General features: G+C 39.4%; 1 protein-coding gene across 6 annotated transcripts in view; it reads left to right on the top strand.

Moving 5' to 3' along the window:
* The window catches only part of DPYD (dihydropyrimidine dehydrogenase), a 2,813,802-nt gene that overhangs the window by 1,590,719 nt on the left and 1,206,818 nt on the right, over positions 1-16,265 (top strand). The window lies entirely within an intron of this gene.

The raw sequence follows: 16,265 nt of genomic DNA, 5'->3' as shown, positions 1-16,265 counted from the left end.
CCTTACCATTATTATCCCTCCCCTATACGCACCCATAATAGGTTCTCACCTCTCAGGGAGATCTATAGCCCTGAACGTAGGAGAGATGATTATGACCAATCCCCTTATATACATAACCCCTACACACATGGGAACCAGTTTTTTCGCGAGGCTCCACATTCAAGAAAACGAGGCCTAAATCAAAGAGAGGATGCAGAGGGGGGAGGAGAGTACAAAGAAGAAAAAAGGCAAAGACTGTAAAAGGCCAAGGTGTCTATAATTTAAGCTCTCAAACTCTCACGGAAGCAGAACTATCTTTATTAGACAAAGGTCTCAAATATGCCCCCCCCAAAAAACTTGACAAGTTCCATACGTTCATGGATGTTCACAAATACATCCGTAAGGTCAATATACAGAGGTATTTGGTATCCAATCCGATCCATACCGACTACCCGGCAGCCACATCAGGAACGGTTCATTCCGGCTTATCGAATCCCTCCCTCTTTTCCCCCCCAGTCCCTACAGCGCCGGCTGTAAAAATCTTTAGGGACCTTGTCCTACATGATTTAGCCAAACTACCAATTAAACGCACTCACCATCCTCCACTGTTAAGAGGTGGTTTGGAATCTTTGTGTGCGCGCAAAGATTTGGTGGTCCGCCCAGCAGATAAAGGGGGGGGGATAGTGATTTTGGACAAGTGCCAATACGAAGCAGAAATGCATCGCATTTTGAATGAACCAGGGACCTATCAGTTGTTACCGAATAATCCTACATACAAATATAAACAAAAATTACACCAACTTGTGTCAAAAGGATATGAATCAAAGATCCTGAATAAGAGAGAGAGAGATTTTTTGATTCCTACAGCACCTCGAATCCCCACTATATATTATTTGCCTAAAGTCCATAAGGATCCAGTTTGCCCCCCGGGTAGGCCAATTGTAAGTGGTATAAATTCCATTACGGCCAGAGTAGGCAAATATATAGATTTTTTCCTACAGCCTCTAGTAAAGAAAACACCTTCATATCTGAAAGATACTAGCTCCACGATTAGACTCCTTGAGAACATCCCTCTACAGGAGGGCTACATCATGGCCACGGCTGATGTGGCATCATTGTATACGTGCATACCACACGACAAGGGTATTGATGCCGTCAAAATTTTTTATCTCAGGAACACTCTTTGGCTCCTTTTCAGTGCGAGTATCTTGTTGAATTACTAGAGTTCGCGGCGAAACACAATTACTTTTGGTTTAACCATAATTTCTACCTCCAACAACGGGGGGTGGCCATGGGGGCGAAATTCGCGCCTAGTCTCGCGAACCTGTTCATGGCCAAATGGGAGGAGGATGTCGTCTACGTCCATGAAACCAGCTCTCTGGTGTTGTGGACCCGGTACATAGACGACATCCTTCTCCTATGGAATGGCACCATGGAAACATTGGATGAGTTCTTTATAGGTTTGAACACCAATGACAGGGGTATATCCTTGTCTTATGAAGCTAGTAAAACCAAAATTCACTTCTTAGACTTACAGATAGAGATCATCAATAAGGAATTCAGATTCAGTACTTATTTCAAACCCACAGACCGTAACGGATTCATTCCTGTCGACAGTTGTCACCATGTCTCGTGGTTAAATGCAGTCCCTCGTAGCCAGTTTTTGAGACTGCGACGGAATTGCACTGAAAAGGAGATATTTCTTGAACAGGCCATGATTTTGAAATCCAGGTTTGAAGATAAGGGTTATGACACTGACGACCTAGATCTGGAAATTCAAAAAGCTATTAACATTGACAGGAAATCACTATTAGAAGTCAAATCCAAAAGAGAACCTGACGGGAAGTTCAGGTGGGCCTTGCTAACCTCTTTCTCAACACAGCACAGACAAATTAAAAACATCATGAGGAAACATTGGGGTGTCCTTAAACAAGACAGTATTCTGGGCCCACTCATCCCAGAAGAAGCCAATGTTATCTTTAGGGGTGTACCTTCCTTAAAAGGACAGATAGCCCCTAATATCATAAACCCCCCTACCCGTCCCTCGTTCTTTCACGATTGGACAGGCTTTTTTCCATGTAGGAAATGTACGGTTTGTCAGCATAATGCCGTCAAGACACGTAAAGTTTCCGAGTTTGCCTCTACAGTGACGGGAAAGAGATACACGATGAAACCATTCTGCACATGTAGCACGAGATTTGTAGTGTATCTCATAACTTGCCCATGCCTTAAACAATATATAGGCCGCACTACTAGGACATTTTCAATCAGGGTGGGGGAACATATCGCTTTAATTAAGAGCAGAGACCCCAAACATACGGTCCCTAGACACTACAAGGAGTTCCATGGTGGGAATCCGGAGAGATTACAGTTTGTCATTATTGACAAATACACACCACCCTGGAGAGGGGGTGCTAAAACAAGGGGAGTGTCCCGCCTCGAAATGTTCTGGGCATATGAGTTGCAGACTTTTGCCCCGTTAGGGCTTAATGTAGAGGTTGACGTTAATGCCTTTTTGGACGAATCATAAGGGATACAATGTCTGTCCCCAATTGCGTATTCCTATATGTTATTTTTTATTTTTATTTTATTTTTTATTTTTATTATTTTCTATTCTCTATTTCTATGTGGCTTAATTCTGTATTTTAGATGTACTTACATATGGTCATTGCCTTTTGTAAAATTATATGGGTCACACATGTAAAAAATGGGCACACCTATGTGAATCCAGCTCATTGAATTCTCTTTAATTAAAACACATGGGTTCGCAGACATGCATCTTTTGCTCCCTCCCATTTATATAATTGCATCATGCGACTGGGCTACATCAGGTCACTTACAATATTATTGCATCGCCCTCATAGGTTGTATATTATGGGAGGAATTATTGGCTTCCGGTTCTCTACTCACTAATCGTTATATAAGCCATTTATAGTGAAGCTATTTTCAATCCGTTGTCTCACTGTGGTCCTTTGGTTAACCACTAGTGGAACGCAAGCGGTTGATCCACATAACTAATTCCATGTTTCGCGCCGTGACGTCATAGCGTCACATCACGTGATTAGCAGAGATCCGTGATCTTCAGGTTAACCACCAGTGGAACGCAAGCGAAGTATTCCATGTGAGTATTTCCGCTTATGCGGCGTGACGCCACGGCGTCACATCGCGAGATCAGCCGAGATCTCGGTGGTTCACAATGGGGGACACGAACCGATACTGACTATCTTCATAAACAAGCAAACACTCCATTCTAAGAGTACTTTTAATACTCCATCTTAATAAGACAATGTCTTTTAACATTAGACACATGGGGAACATCGGACTTCTGGTTTGGAGGGTGGAACGCATAAATACACCCACCAAAACGAGGTCTGGAACGCACGCGGGTCCGCCATCTTGGATAACCCGGAAGTGCTGTTTTTGTAATTGAATGGGCTGGAGTCACATCAGGATGAACACAGTTCCTATATTAGGGAGTCGGGCTGCAGTGGAGGGTACCCCAAGACGAAGTCTACTCAGACGAAACGCGTCGGGAGGACTCCACTGCCGCCCCTTTTATATGTACAAGCGCTTTTTTATCAACTATATCATGTAAGTGTATTTCTTTGATTTTTAATAAATACGGTGTCTACGGTATCACACTATGTAGTCCCTTTTGTACCCTTTATGAACCTTACGTGGAGAGATCCATTATTATGTGTGGAGAAGATACACCTTCAGAGAAGCCCTTCTCATTATTCTCAGGCTGCCAAGTTCTTCTCACTATTGCCAGGGTGCAATAAAAGCTGGTTTGACCCTTACAGTATACACTGTTTTGGGTTCAAACCCTCCGGTAAGCCCCCATCTGCAACACCTTAATGCACTGCATGTTTTTGAAGACACAGTGGTGTGACATATGAAATTGGTTTATATATGCAGTATCTAATATAGTGATGAGACTCTTTTGAATGACTGCAGAACATCATCCTTAAAGACTTTCCTGCTGTATGTTGGTGAAGGCGCTCCTCACCTCACTTTTGGGTAGTGACCCATTCAGTTCCAACTCACTGACTGTCCATTTGAACCATTTTTTCATTCTGGATTTTAATGTGATACGTTTATATGTGTACATTACTTTTCAGGCATAGGCCTTTCTAACCTATCAGTTTTAAGGTATCTTGTTTTTTAGCGCTACACTTTTTCTGTTTATTATCTATTTGTTGGGGTAACCTGTGGCCTGATCCTCCCCCCCAGATGAATTTGTTGATTTTTCTTTTGGAAAAATTTAAGGTGGTCTCTCCTTATATTGATCGGTATAGCTCTGAATAGGTAGAGCAGTCTGGGGAGGAGTATCATTTTTTTTTTTTTTTTTTCAAAAAGATTTTATTTAGATTTTCAAAGCGTAAAATATAATACACAGCCATTTTGTAAAACATTTTACAGAGGTAAGGGAACTTAGGTACATACTTATGTTTATCTGAGGGATATACACATATATACCAGGATGGGAGGGCTGAATAACAGATAATAGTGTCATTTTTATGGCGTGAATTCTAGCCCAATTCCTCAGGTCATATTCGAGTTTCTGGTATATGGGAAGGAAATTTTTTGAGTACAAATGTTCTATTATTGCGCTGAGAGTGATCCCCGGGTATTCTATGGAGGAGTCACTCTACTTAAATTGTATGGCACTTATGTAGTGAAGCTACTATTTCTGATTTCAGGGAAATGTTGAGAGAGTGGGATTTAGTGTAGTTTACCCTTAGGCCCGAGGTCACTGTAAATTCAGTAGTTTCCAGAGATTGGGAAGGGACATAATTAGGGAAGTTATAAATAGTAGCATGTCATAGGTGAATAGGCATCATTTATGGGTTTGTGAGCCACAGGTTACTCCCATGATATTGGGGTTGGAACGCATGGCTATCGCCAATGTTTCATTTGCGATGATGAATATTAACGGGTATAGGGGACTACCCTGTCTAGTCCCTTGGCAATGTTAAGGGGTTTTGAGTAATGTCCTTGGAGGCGAATTATAGCTTTCGGGGTGAAGTAGAGGGAGTGGAGAATCCCCATAAAGCCCAGTCCTCCATGAGGGTGAATATGTAAGGCCATTCAACCGAGTCGAAAACCTTATGTAGGTCGAGGGATAAGAGCATTCCTTCTTGTTTGGGGCCTTTGTCCCAGCTAGACTGCAGAAGGGATACAATGTCTATGGTCCTTCTGGTTTGGTCAGGCCCCTGTCTACCTGGAATAAACCTCACTTGGTCCTTATCTCCACTTCCTCCTGATTTTTGTTTGGTTTGGGAATCACTGTTATGTAGGCAGTGTTGAGTTAAGGATCTAAGAGGGATCCCAGGGTTTTTGCATTGAAGAAATTCACTATGTATGGGGCTAGGGTGGCAGCAAAAGCCTTGCAGTATGGTATTGGAAGGCCATCAGGTCTGGGGGCTGATCTCTTCTTGAGGTTTTTTATGACGTCCATTACTTCCTCAACTGAGATGGCTGCCTCCATCAGGTTTTTATGTTCTATGGAAAGGGTCGGTAAGGGGAGGTCTCGCAGGAAGTTGTAAATAAGTGGGCCCTTATCCGTGGGGGCCATGCAGTAGAGGTTATTCTAGAAGTCATGGAAGGCTTTGAGTATTTTGTTGGGATTAGCTGTAGGGGGTTGACCCGCCACCCTGATTTTGGGGAGGGTATAGGTGCGATGCTGAGGAAAAAGCTTAGCGGCTAACATGGGGCTAATTTTATCTTTCTTTGAGTAAAATTTGGCTCCGCTCCAGTAGATATGTTTCTCCGCTTTGGCAGTTAGTGCCAAGTTGAGCTCTAATCTGGTTGCATCCAGTTGATCTAGTAAGGTCTTAGAGGGGCATTTCTTATGTTTAGTTTTTAGGGTTGCAAAAGTTTTTTCCAGTTTGAGGATGTCCATCTGTCTCTCTTTCTTGATTTGGGTTGCTAGCCAGATTAATTTGCCTCTAGTGGTGATTTTGTGGGCTGCCCAAAGAACTTCGGGGGAAATGTTGTCTACATCATTAAATTGGAAGTACTCTTTAAGGGAGTCGTCTATGTCTTTGGTGTTGATGGGGTTGCTAATGAGTGATTCATTAAGTCACCAATGAGAGCCTAATGTCTTAGTAAGGGTGTTCTGTAGGGATAGCAGAACCAGCGAGTTGTCCGACTCACCCCGATGGATGATGGATGCTTTTTGTGCTGAGGGAATGATGCTGGGGGGAACTAGGATATGATCAATCCTGGCGTAGGACTGGTGGGGGGAGGAATAATGGGTATAGTCTCTTCATGGGGTTTAGTTCCCTCCAAATGTCTACAAGGCCTAAGAGTTAATAAGTCTTGCTACATTGAGACTGGTCTTAGTGGATCATGTCAGCTGGGCCGCTGGGGATTTTGACTTGTCAAGCCCCTGGTCAAAAGCAACATTTGAGTCTCCACCAAAGATAAACGTGCCCTCCAAGAGTGGGTTCAGGGTTTTGAACAGGGATTGAAAAAACTTGGATTGTCCCTTATTGGGGTTATCAAAGTATATAATAGAGTATAGTCTGCCCTCTACTGTTCCTTTAACTAGAAGAAATCTACCCTCCAGATCTCTATATTCAGAGATGGGGGAGAATTTACTGTGCTTTGAGAATAGTATTGCTACCCCCTTGGTCTTGTTGGCTGCATTCACTAGGTAAAATGTTGGATAGTATGCGTCAAGGAATTTGGGGTTGTATAGAGCCGGGAAGTGTGTCTCTTGGAGCATAACTATATCTGTTTTGAGGGACTAATAGTTTTCTAGTGCTTTTCTCCGTTTCCTGGGGAGTTTAGTGCCTGAGCATTATCTATCCCTGTTGGGTTAGCCATGGGAACAGAGGGTTGGAATGCTACTGAACCTACTGCCACTTACCCGTTGCCGACTTCTCTAGTGGGGGATAGGATTGAGAGTAGGGTGAGGTTTGATCCGTGACTGGACCGAGGTACACTCCCCATCCTGTTGATTGGCTTGGGAGTGAGAAAGAGTTAGAAAGAGGTGGGGAGGGGAGACAAAAAAAATTATGCGTCTTCTAGGAAGACCAATCGGGTCTGGCATGGAACACTTTCGTGAAACTCCTACTGATACACATCGGCTGCCCCAGGAGGGGGGCCGATGACCCATCTCACATAAACAGGGGACTGTTACTGTGGGATAGGTGTAGGCGCAGGGGGGTCACCCCGGACCCCTGCTTCTGTATGATACTGTAACGTTAAACATACACAACTTATCATAACTTGTCTTATGAATAGTGAGAACATAAAACTGTATATAAGACCAAAGAAGAAAAAACATTATAAAATGTAAGGTATAAATGAGGAGTTCACTCTAGGACTTTCCCTGGATCCTTCCTCTGTCTGTACATGTGAAGGAGGAAAAGTCCTCCGGAAAAGAGCCGGGAGTGCTCATGGCACAGTGGCAACCTGTTTCAGGACCCCAGGTTAAGGCTCTTTATGTTCCCCCAAGTCAGAGGGGACTCTGGTTTCCCGGTCTTCCTGAGGTTACTCTCGAGGGAGGTCAGGATCTTACTGAAGTAAGGTCTCCGACTGTGCAACAACCAGGATTCTAAGTGGAGCATCAGGGCCGTAAGTGCCTTTAGGTCACTTTGTAAAGCAAAGTGAAGAATCTCATCTTTGCAGTCTTGCCAGAGAGGGGCGCTTGGTGGAACCCACAGATGCAGTGGAAAAGTCCATGGGTGCTTCCTGCGAGATTCGTTTATGGTGAAGGAAGAGTTTCTCGCCGTAGGTTAGAGAAGGAATGTGCCTTGCCCTGAATGAAAAATTTCACAGCAAATGGGAAGGCCCAGCGGTACTTGATGTCCTATTGAGAGAGGACTGTTAGGAGTGGTTTGAAAGATCTCCGTTTTAGAATGGTTGAGGGAGAGAGGTCTGCGGATATTTGTATTTGGTGCCCTTGGCACATCACTTTAGGCTTTATGCGGGATTGTCGCATGACTTCCTCTTTTATGGCATAGAAATGTGCCTTAACGATGACATCCTGCAGGGATCCGACCTTCCTGGGGGTTCCCAGGACTCTGTGAGTTCTGTCCAACTCCAGACTATGAGGGGTGTGTTAGGTATCAGGTCCTTAATCAGGTTTTGTACTGCAGGGGGGATTTTGATGACGGTTTCAGGAAGGCCCAGGATTCTGAAGTTATATCTGCTGGACCTGTTCTCAAGGTCATCAATCCTGGAAAGGGCAGTTTCAAGTTGGTCTTGGAGGACCTGAATGTGTGCTGCATTATAATTGGTTTTATATATTGTAATGTCCAGTTTATGTTCTATGGCTTCAATTCTGGACCCCAGGTTAACAAAATCAGATTTGAGATCTCTTGTTATTTTGTCTGCTGTATTGGCCAGTCCCCTCTCTAGGAGGTCTGATAGTTTGAGAAATAAATCAGCCGGTGGTGTGGCTGGATCTTGGTCCGGCAAGCCTGGGGGGGGTAGTAAGTAAGGATGAGCTCAGGCGTGTTCACAAACAGCACATGCAGAGCCCACCAGGAAGTCGGCACTGCACAGCACTAATCACAGGCAGTGAGACATTTCTCGATCTCTGCAGCTGCGCATCGGGACAATGTCTCACTGCTTGTGATTAGCGATGTGCAGTGCCGACTTCCTGGTGGGCTCTGTACGTGCTGTTTGCGAACACACCTAAACTCATCCTTAGTAGTAAGCATGTGAATTTGTGAAGGCCTGACAGGAGCCATTGTGTATTCCTCCATTGCATGGCCCAGCAGGGACTCACAGGCTGCGTGTGGCTGGGTAGCAGCGGTGGCCATCTTGGTACATCTGTCTCTCTCTGATTGTGCAAATTGCGGCCCAAGGTCCTGTCTGGCGGCAGGTCCGGGCATCCAGGGGGATGCTCGGGGGCCTCCCACATCAGGATGGCTCACTGCTGACTGTCCCGGGGGGTTGTGTAGCGGGCTGTGGTGGTCCGGGGTGATGTGGAGCTCTAGGCTTAGGAGGCCATCACAGAGCCCTGGCTTATATTTTGACTACGTTTACTGTTCTGTACCATTTTTACCATTACATTAAAAGGTGTGATTTTTACTGCATTTCTGTGTCAGTCTGATTAATTGTTCCTGACACTAATCTCTGTCACTAAACTCCTGTGAAACCAAACCACGTGGAAATTCACCCCCGTTTTGGACTTTTTATAATGGTTGTCATTTTGATCAATTTCCATGACCATTGAATTTGTATTTTGACACTTTGGACTATTTTGATTTATATACTCTTTGGAGGTGTTCACCCACTTCACTTTTAATATTCACATAGTATTATATGTTTTTTGATTGATTATACAAAATATGTATGTACTATTTTAATGTTATCTTCTAGCGCTGCACCATGCACCGATGAAGAGATGCAGTTGGCCAAACAGTGGGGTTCACTACTAGCAGCAGAGACATTGCATGGCACTAGAACACCCCCTGGGAGAACCCCCCCCCCCCATGGGATCAAGCAACATAACTGGTAGTTCCTCTCCTTTGCCTTTAAGCCCTTTCTGGCCCTCTCATCTTTAAAGTGGTTTTTAAAGGCATTCAATGCAGTAAGGTTAAAAAAAACTACTGCGTGTAGCTCCCCCCAGCCCCCCCTGTAAATACATACCTGGGCCCGATCTCTATTCAGCGATGTGCACAAGAGTAGAGGCTCTCGGATTTCTTCCTCCTCATTGGCTCCCACTGTTAATAACAGCCAGGAATGAATGAGCAGGGGGCTGGGCTTAGCCTCACTCTGTATGTCTTATGGACACATAGAGCGGGGCTTTGAAGTGAGTACGCACAAGTGCCCCAATAGCAAGTGGCTTTGTTATGGGGCACTCGGTGGAGGGAAGGAGCCAGCAGGGGACCCGAGAAGAGGAAGATCAGGGCTGCTCTGTGTAAAAACATTGCACAGAGCAGGTAAGTATAACATGTTTGTATAATTTATCATTTTAATTTAAAAAAGCTTTACAATTACTTTAACACAGACTATTCTTCTCTATTCTCTCTGCTCACATTGGCTACAGACAAGCTTCAGGTTGTCTGTTTACTCAAGCCCATTTTGCAAAGACTAGCATTAGCTACCCAATAAGATTGTCCTCATGTCTTTTATGTATTGGTTTCAATATGTTCTTTTTTCCTGTTTTTTTTTTTTCTACATGCCAGCCTCTTAATAAAATTAATCTCCTTCATTATCCTGCAATACCTATATTTATTTATAATACTTATGTTTGTAAAAGGGATTTTGGCATGTAAGTTAGTTGTCCTCTTTTTCTTCTTTAGGGTCCTTTCACACAAGCGTTCATAGAAAAAACTGATTCGGTTTACATCAGTTTTTCATCCATTTTTTTACATCCGCCAGCTGGCACTCCAACCATGGGCCATCCCTGCTGCCAGTGGGGGATTCTTCACTGACAGCAAAAACAAAAGATCCAACATTAATAAATAAAAAAACAGTGTGCAGACCTCAACCCTCCAAAATAAATACCAGGCAGGATGAGGATCTTAGTGCACCCAAGAAAATGGAGGATTTTTGAGACTCCACTGGACTGCAAGCTAAGATCCCCTGAAGTCTCTAGGTGACTCCCAGTCTATTCTTGTGCCCACTGGAAATCACTGTGACAATTGCTTCTCTTTTCTGCTACTTATATTTCTTGACACAGTGATTCCCTACCTACCCATCTATCGTTTATTGTGGCAGAGATACTAGTATCACATTACATTTATTTCTTCTGAGGAGTTTTCCTTTTTTTTACTATTTATTTTTTCCTTTTTTTATGCTAGTTGAACTTTTTTGTTCCACTTTGTATATCAGCACCAGTCAGTATGGTTGTTTTGCTAAGCTTAACTATTCACAAGTGATTTAGTCCTACTGATATCATGATTTAGGGTCCAGCCTATGCTTTGCTGAAATTTAGCAGACTTGTATTTTTTTCAGGACTGTAAGGCCCTTGCTTTGTCATCAAGTGGCTGCCCATGTTGCCTGGCACTGTTGCTGTAGAAGGGATGGCGTTTTGACATACACCTAATGTATTACTTTACTGTGGTTCCTGAGTTTACCAGCCTGGAAAAGATAATTATTTCATGAGCGACACATGAGCATGTCCAAAGGGACATTCTTCTGTTTTATATGCTTGATTACACTGGTGTGAAGTTTCTAGACCATTGGTTAGAGAGCCTGTTGTAAAACAGTTTTTTTGCAAAGCTGTGGTTAGTTAGGTTTGCTTCATTCTGGGAGTTCATAGTAACGGCCAGATTGTCCATATACACACACAGTGTGGCTTGGCCACACTCACACTTTCTGCTCACAGGATTTGATTCACAGCTGCAGAAGACAATGGAGCAAATGCCCACCCAGGAAGCTCTTGCAGCATGGGCATCAGAATCTCCCATGTTGATAGAGGACTCTCTACTAGAATTTCACAACTTAAACTGGGCAAAAGCCCCAGCCCAGCAAATGACCTCCCCTCACTATAATAGTTGTTTCAAAACGTACTTGCTAAACACTTCATAGCAGCCCCTCTGTCTCGCTTTTTACTCAAGCCCATGCAGCCCTGATTATAATAATAACTTAGCATGGGCGTCCGCAGCATAGGGCAAGGGGGGGCAATTGCTCCCCCTGGAATCGTAAGAAGGTAGAGGTCGACCGATATATCAGAGAAGGGAGGAGGAACGTGAGGTTCCTCCCCCCTTCTCCACACGCTGTTGGCAGAGCAGCACCGCAGTGTGTGAAACTAGACATGTGCATTTCGTTTCATTCCAAATTGAAATTTGGACACATTTTTCATTATTCGGAGATTTGTATGCATCCGAATTTCCGAATTACAAAAGTAACGAATTTAAGCGAATCCGAAAAAAACGAACAAATTCGAAAACAAATTTGAATCGAATTTGAAAACAACTTTGAATCGAATTTGAAAACAAATTCGAATTGAATTAGAAAGAAACAGAAAATGATTTTCTAAAAAATACAATACAATAGAATATAAAATAATAAAGCAATAGAATATATATATATTATAATTTTTTTTATTATTCTTTTCTATTGTTTTTCTATGCTTTTCTTTTCTATTATTTTCTATTCTATAATAGTCTTTTCTATTCAAATTCATTCTATACGAATTTTGGAACATGGCTTCTGAAGTTCGAATTTCTTATATTTCATATATTTATAAATATATGTATATATATTATTTTTTCTATTCTGTTCCATTGTTTTTCTATGCTATTCTTTTCTATTATTTTCTATTCTATTCTAATCTTTTCTGTTTAAATTTGATTTTGGTCTATAGAAAAATTCGAATTTCGGAAGATGGCTTCTGAAATTCGAATTCGGTATAGAATGAATTTGAATAGAAAAGATTAGAATAGAAAAGAATAGACTAGACAAACAATAGAACAGAACAGAATAAAATATAATATAATATATATATTTTATTCTATTCTGTTCTATTGTTTTTCTAGTCTATTCTTTTCTATTATTTTCTATTCTAATCTTTTCTATTCAAATTCAAATTCATTTTATACGAAATAATATTTTTTCTATGCTGGTCTATTGTTTTTCTATGCTATTCTTTTCTATTCTTTTCTATTTTATTCTATTCTTTTCTATTTGAATGTGAAATTCATTCTATACGAAATTCAAATTTCGGAAAATGGTTATACAGAAATTGAATGAAATAGAATGAAATTGAATTCTAATAGAAAAGACTAGAACAGAAAAAAACTAGAACAGAAAAACAATATAACATAATAGGAAAAATAAATATATATATAAAGCCATCTTCCGAAATTGGAATTTGGTACAGAATGAATCTGAAGATTAGAATAGAATAGAATACAAAATAATATAAATAATAATAAATAATAATATAAAAGAATATATATATATATATATATATATATATATATATATATATATATATATATAAAACATCTTCCGAAATTCGAATTTCATATAGACTGAAATCAAATTTGAATAGAAAAGAATAGAATTCGAATTTCGGAAGATGGCTTCTGAAATTCAAATTCGGTATAGAATGAATTTGAATAGAAAAGATTAGAATAGAAAAGAATAGACTAGACAAACAATAGAACAGAACAGAATAAAATATAATATAATATATATATTTTATTCTATTCTGTTCTATTGTTTTTCTAGTCTATTCTTTTCTATTATTTTCTATTCTAATCTTTTCTATTCAAATTCAAATTCATTTTATACGAAATAATATTTTTTCTATGCTGGTCTATTGTTTTTCTATGCTATTCTTTTCTATTCTTTTCTATTTTATTCTATTCTTTTCTATTTGAATGTGAAATTCATTCTATACGAAATTCAAATTTCGGAAAATGGTTATACAGAAATTGAATGAAATAGAATGAAATTGAATTCTAATAGAAAAGACTAGAACAGAAAAAAACTAGAACAGAAAAACAATATAACATAATAGGAAAAATAAATATATATATAAAGCCATCTTCCGAAATTGGAATTTGGTACAGAATGAATCTGAAGATTAGAATAGAATAGAATACAAAATAATATAAATAATAATAAATAATAATATAAAAGAATATATATATATATATATATATATATATATAAAACATCTTCCGAAATTCGAATTTCATATAGACTGAAATCAAATTTGAATAGAAAAGAATAGAATAGAAAAGAATAGACTAGAAAAACAATAGAACAGAATAGAATAATATATATATATATATATATATATTAGATTTTTTTTCTATTCTGCTCCATTGTTTTTCTATGCTATTCCATTTTATTCTATTCTAAACTTTTCTATTCAAATTTGATTAATTCTATATGATATTCGATTTTCGGAAGATGGCTTCTGAAACTCCAATTTCATATAGAATGAATTTGAATTTGAATAGAAAAGATTAGAATAGAAAATAATAGAAATGAATAGATTAGAAAAACAATAGAACAGAATAGAATAAAATATAATATATGTATTATATTTTTTTTCTTTTCTGTTCTATTATTTATATTATTATTATTATTATTTTCTATTCTATTCTAATCTTTTCTATTAAAATTTGAATTCAGTCTATATGAAATATATATATATATATATATATATATATATAAAATATTTTTTCTATGCTGGTCTATTGTTTTTCTATGCTATTCTTTTCTATTTTATTCTAATCTTTTCTATTTAAATGCAAATTCATTCTACGAAATTCAAATTTCGGAAAATGGTTATATAGAAATAGAATGAAATCAAATTCTAATAGAAAACACTAGAATAGAAAAAACAATGGAACAGAATATAAATATAAATATAACCATCTTCCGAAATTGGAATTTGGTACAGAATGAATTTGAATAGAAAAGATTAGAATAGAATATATTATATTTTTTTCTATTCTGTTCTATTGTTTTTCTATTCGATATGTATATATATATATATATATATATATATATATATATATATATATATATATATATATATATATATATATATTCTATTCTGTTCTATTGTTTTTCTCTTCTAGTCTTTTCTATTAGAGTTCAATTTCATTCTATTTCAGTATAACCATTTTCCAAAATACGAATTTCGTATAGAAAGTATTCGCATTCAAATAGAAAAGATTAGAATAAAATAGAAAATAATACAAAAGAATAGCATAGAAAAACAATGGACAAGAATAGAAAAAATATAAAAATAAAAAATATAATATATATATACATCTTCCAAAATTCGAATTTGGTATAGAATGAATTCTAATTCAAATAGAAAAGATTAGAATAGAATAGAAAAGAATAGCATAGAAAAACAATAGAACAGAATAGAATAAAATATAATATATATTATATTTTATTCTATTCTGTTCTATCTTTTCTATTCAAGTTCGAATTCATTCTATACGAAATATGAATTTCAAAAGCCATCTTCCGAAATTCGAATTTCATATAGAATTAATCCAAATTCGAATAGAAATGTTTAGAATAGAATAGAAAAGAATAGCATAGAAAAACAATGGAACGGAATAGAAAAAAATATAATATATATATAACCATCTTCCAAAATTGGAATTTGGTACAGAATGAATTCGACTTCAAATAGAAAAGATTAGAATAGAATATATTATATTTTTTTCTATACTGTTCTACTGTTTTTCTATGCTATTCTTTTATATTTCTATTCTATTCTAATCTTTTCTATTGGAATTTGATTTCATTCTATTCGAATTTCGCAAAATGGTTATATATAGTTTACTTTTTCAAATTCGGTTAAATTTTTTTGGTAGAATTTTTTCGAATTTGATAGTTTTTTTCGAATGCGGTCGAATTTGTTCAAATTCAAATATGAAACTAAACAAATTCCGAAAAGGAATGTAACGAATGCAACAAATTTAACTAAATGAATTTGGTTAAATAGTGAATCAAAACGAAACTAAACAAATTTTTTCATCCTGCACACGTCTATGTGAAACTGTATGGAGAGAGAGATTAGCTGTCAAAATTGAGGTTGAATGTCGGGGGTGGGCGGGACCCAGCCATCCAACACCAGCCAATGGGATGGGATCTGGGTGGGCCGCTACGTGTATGTGGCCCCGCCCCTTTTTTAACAGCCCAATCATTGGCCGGATAGCTGCTGGGTCCCAGGTCCCGCCCACCCTGGGTCCCGCCCACCTCCGACATCACACTGAATTTGTCAGCTCCCCTCTCTCTCCATACAGTTTCACACAGTTACACTATCGGCTGTGAAACCTGTCATTGCCATCCAGTGCCAACTGTCAGTGCCATCTACCAATGCCAACCAGTGCCTGCCAGTGCCATCTGCCAGTGCCACCTGCCAACCAGTGCCACCTACCAGTGCCAATTAGTGCCATCTGCCAGTGCCACCTGCCAGTGCCATCCAGTGCCACCTGCCAATGCAAACCATTGCCTGCCAGTGCCAACCAGTGCCACCTGCCAACCAGTGCCCCCTGCCAGTGCCAATCAGTGCCACCTGCCAGTGCCATCTGCCAGTGCCATCCAGTGCCACCTGCCAATGACAATCAGTGCCACCTGTGCCAATCAGTGACTGCCAGTGCCACCTGCCAGTGCCAGTGCCAATCAGTGCCATCTGCCAGTGCCAACCAGTGCCACCTTCCAGTGCCAATTAGTGCCATGCAGTGCCACCTGCCAGTGCCAATTAGTGCCACCTGCCAATCAGTGCCAACCAGTGCCACTTGCCAGTACCACCTGCTAGTGCCACCTGCCAGTGCCAATCAGTGCCACCTGCCAGTGCCAACCAGTGCCACTTGCCAGTGTCACCTGTC

This window comes from Aquarana catesbeiana, linkage group LG07 (assembly GCF_042186555.1).
Source record: "Aquarana catesbeiana isolate 2022-GZ linkage group LG07, ASM4218655v1, whole genome shotgun sequence".
Classification (NCBI taxonomy): Eukaryota; Metazoa; Chordata; class Amphibia; order Anura; family Ranidae; genus Aquarana; species Aquarana catesbeiana.
Note: the sequence above shows the minus strand (reverse complement) of the source record. Positions and strands in the feature narration are given on the sequence as shown.